The sequence below is a fragment of the Canis lupus genome, chromosome 10 (genome assembly GCF_011100685.1).
Source record: "Canis lupus familiaris isolate Mischka breed German Shepherd chromosome 10, alternate assembly UU_Cfam_GSD_1.0, whole genome shotgun sequence".
NCBI lineage: Eukaryota > Metazoa > Chordata > Mammalia > Carnivora > Canidae > Canis > Canis lupus.
Genome location: NC_049231.1, coordinates 7,024,183 through 7,028,101, shown reverse-complemented (window position 1 = coordinate 7,028,101; position 3,919 = coordinate 7,024,183). Strand labels below are relative to the sequence as shown.

Below are 3,919 nucleotides of genomic sequence, written 5' to 3'. Positions count from 1 at the left end.
TCGGATCTTCCCCCTGCTTGTGCTCTCTCCGTGTCTCTCCCTCTCTCTCTAATAAATAAATAAAATAATTTTTAAGATGATTTTTAAAAAAGATTTTATTTATTTATTCATGAGAGACACAGAAAGAGAGGCAGAGACAGGTAGACAGAGGAGCAGGCTCCCTGTGGGGAGCTCGCTGTGGTTTTTTTTTTTTTTTTAAAACAACAATAACAATAATAATAACGGGTAGAGGATGTGCCTGGCTGGCTCAGTTGGTGGGCGACTTGATCCCAGGACCTTGGGATCACTACCTGAGCCAAAGGCAGACGCTCAACCACTGAGCCACCCAGATGCCCCTAAAAAGATGATTTTGGAAAAAGGATTACCATCTGGGACTATGAGGCCCACAGGCAGTCAGGCATGGAGGATTATATGCCATTTAGAGCTGAGGAGAAGAAGGTGGGGGTCCAGGACCTGAAAGGGAAAAAAAAAAAAAGACAATTCACAGGAAGATTAAAAAAAAACAAAAAAAAAAACCACAGAGTATCCGCAGGAATTTAGCAGTGTCTACAACACCTAGTTCATTTTATACTGTAGTTATCTATGGTGATAACTCCCTTCCTGGAGCAGGTCTTCAATCTCAATTCTTTTAGGCAGTTAGCGGGAAGAACAAAGGTTCTTCCTGAGTCTTCTGTTTCTTAAAAGTAATCAACCTAAAATAATCCTTAAGCCAAAGAGACATATTTTGGGGTAACAAATTTTGCCTCTCTACCCCCCTACTCATAGCACCCTAGCACCTTGTGCTTCTTTGGCCATAGCATTTGCTATACTGTTTTCATTTGTTCATTTGTCTGATCTCACCTCTTTCCTGTGAGTCCCCAGAGCATACCTGAACACTGTTCCTGATGTAAAGTAGATGCTCAATAAATGTCTGTTGAAAAACGTGAATGACTGACGACGTCCTTCGACAAATTGCACAATTTGGAAATTGTATCGCCTTTCAGAGGGAACTCCTTATATTTGAGAATCTTGCCTAATTAATTTTGATTAGGTTCGAGGTTAAATTTTTGAGGTTAAATTATCAAAATAAGAATGATGAATGAAAGTAAAAGACAGAGCTCTGACCCTTAGAATAAAAAGAAGATCACCTTTTCACTGAGGTCTCAGAGAGTCAGATCTGTTCAGTTTGAAGCAGCTGAGGTGTATTTGAAGGAGCCCAGGGTTTACAGGAGAAATCTAGGCTTGGCTTCCAGCTCTCTTTACCTCTTTGCCTGTTGTTTTCCTGCCTAGGAAATGGGGAAAGAACATGTGACTTCATAGCTGTTGGGAGAGAGAGAATGCATTTGAAATGGCGTCATACACTTCAGAGCTCTGTACATAGTGTGAAGGGTCAGGGCAGCCTGACAACAGGGACCCCAGCCTGTCCGGGCAGTGGGAGCGTCTCCTGTGAAGGTACGGGATGGGGCATCAGGCCCTTCGGCTGTCCACCCGAGCTCGGCATACACTCACCAAATGTAAACTGGAATTGCTGGTTTCCTGAAAGTTCCAGTCACATGGTTCCAGCACAAACCCAGGGCAGGCTATCTAAAGGCTATCTAGCTGGAAATGGGGTTTCCAGATCCATCTGTTTACCTATTATGAGCACAGCCTTAAGCTGTGGAGTAGTGCCAGAGATCACAGTGGGGTACAAGAAGGCAGAGCAAGTGGTATGATTGGAGGGCCCCCTGAGAAGCTCTTTGGCCAAAAAGCCTCCTTTATTGGCCTTTCCTTGGTTCTTGGGATTCCTACATTACTCAATCTCTTTGACAGGACCTGACATCCAGTTTGGAATAAGAAAACCATGACTACTGTCTGTTTATTATTCTTAACTAACACTCTCCACAAGGATCTGTGGGGGTTTTTCCCTCCAGAACAACAACAATCATAATAATGGGTGGAGGGTGTGCCTGGCTGGCTTAGTCGGTGGAACGCTTGGCTCTTGATCCCACAAAGCGATCAACGGGGGTCTCTCAAACCCCACATTTAGTGTAGAAGTTACTTAAGAATATCTTTAAATAACAACAACAACAAGGAACACTCATTTAGACGTGCATGGGTGCAGCTCCAAGCACTGTAGTGCATTAGCTAATTTAATCCTCATCACAGCCCTGTGAGTTTGGTGCTGTCATTATCATCCCTGTTTTATAGTGAGAATATTAAGACATAGAGGGTGACGATTCTTTCTCAAGGATGTATAGCCAGAAAGTAGCAAAGCTGGAATCAGAACCAAGGCAGTCCAGCTCCAGAGTCTAATACTTAACCACCATGCTGTTGACCATGTATTTGTGGCAGTGGAATAGCATATGCAATACTTTGCCGATTCCCTACTAACAATTGTTCCCCATCCCCCCTTTTTTATTTGAGAACTTGTCTTGGGGCAGCCAGCTGGCTCAGTCAGAAGACCATGCAACTCTTGATCTTGGGGTTGTGAGTTTGAGTTCAAGGTTGGGTATAAAGATTACTTAAATAAGCTTTAAAATAAAAAAAACCAGATATTTTTAATGCCATTATTATAGAATATGGGGAAATAACCCCTCTCTCAGTGCTCCCTGTGAGATGAGGGAATTGTTATAGATACCACCATTCAGCCCACAGTCTCTGAAGAAAGCAGAGAAGAGGTCAGGACATCTCCTAGCCCCTTCCACATCAAAAACACTTTGGCTTCTTTTGAGTGACCTCCCGCTTGTGCATATAGTGGCTCAGGGGCAGATGAGGAGAGCCCCTCTCTCCTCTGTCCCCAGAGACCATAGCAGCAGAGCCAGTTCTGAACCCTAGACCATACGGATCCCTGCCAGCAGAGAGCAGGAGAGCAGGTTATACCCAGGGTTCTTGGTGCTCTTATTTCAAGAAATAAAGAGACGGTGAAACCTTCTGGCTCGTATCTGCCTTTTTGTGTCCCTTAATTCCTATCTAATTATAATTTAAAAAAAATCAAAATAAAGTCCGGATCTGTGTGGGAAAGCACACCTAAATCTGGCAGATTCTGAAATACATGGTCCTTGTCTTAGGGTTCTCCAGAGACACAGAAGCAATAGGGCATAAACACAGACAAAGATTGGGGCATCTGGGGGGCTCAGTCAGTGGTTAAGCGGCTGCCTTTGGCTTGGGTCATGATCCCAGAGTCCTGGGATGGAGTCTCACACTGGGCTCCCTGCTCAGAGGGAAGCCTGCTTCTCCCTCTCCCGCCATCCCTCCCCCCACTCATGCTGGCTCTCTCAAATAAATAAATAAAAACTTAAAAAAAAAAAAAAAAAGATCCATTATGAGGGAAAGGCGCGTGCAGTTATGGCGGCTACAAGTCCTACAACTTGCTATCTGCAAGGCGGGGACCCAGGACAGCCAAGGGGAAGTTCCGGTCCAAACCCAAAGGCCTGAGAACCAGGACCACTGATGTCTGAGGACAGGAGAAGATGGATGTCCCAGTTCAAGCAAGAGAGCAAACTTACCCTTCCAGGCCAGGCCAGATCTGGGGTGCGGCCCTTGGCCTGTGAGAGAAGCTGTGGATAGACTCGGTGGGTGCTGGGTGGTGACAGCAGGACCAGAGCCCTGTGGAAAGATATGCTCTCAGTACCAGGGCAGGCTGCTGCCAGCTTCTCTTCCCTTTTTTTTTTTTTTTAAGATTTTATTTATTCATGAGAGACCCAGAGAGAGAGACAGAGACAGAGACATAGGCGAGAGAGAAGCAGGCTCCATGCAGGGAGCCCGATGTGGGACTTGATCCCGGGTCTCCGGGATCACGCCCTGGGCTGAAGGCGGCGCTAAACCGCTGAGCCACCAGGGCTGCCTGCCAGCTTCTCTTCCTGCAAGGACTTACCAGGGCCTGCCTAGAAGTCATCTGTCTAATATTAATCAAATTAAATGAGATAATGAACATGAAACTCTTTGTAGAGTTGTCATTGTT

General features: G+C 45.4%; 1 long non-coding RNA gene across 1 annotated transcript; it reads right to left on the bottom strand.

The window, feature by feature from the left end:
- Positions 1–240: 240 nt before the first annotated feature.
- LOC111097818 lies at positions 241–3,566 on the bottom strand. Its single transcript, XR_005365135.1, has 3 exons — positions 3,465–3,566; positions 1,128–1,265; positions 241–453 (listed from the first exon to the last, which is right to left on the bottom strand). It is a non-coding gene; the product is annotated as an uncharacterized LOC111097818 (long non-coding RNA).
- Between the last annotated feature and the right edge of the window lie 353 nt (positions 3,567–3,919).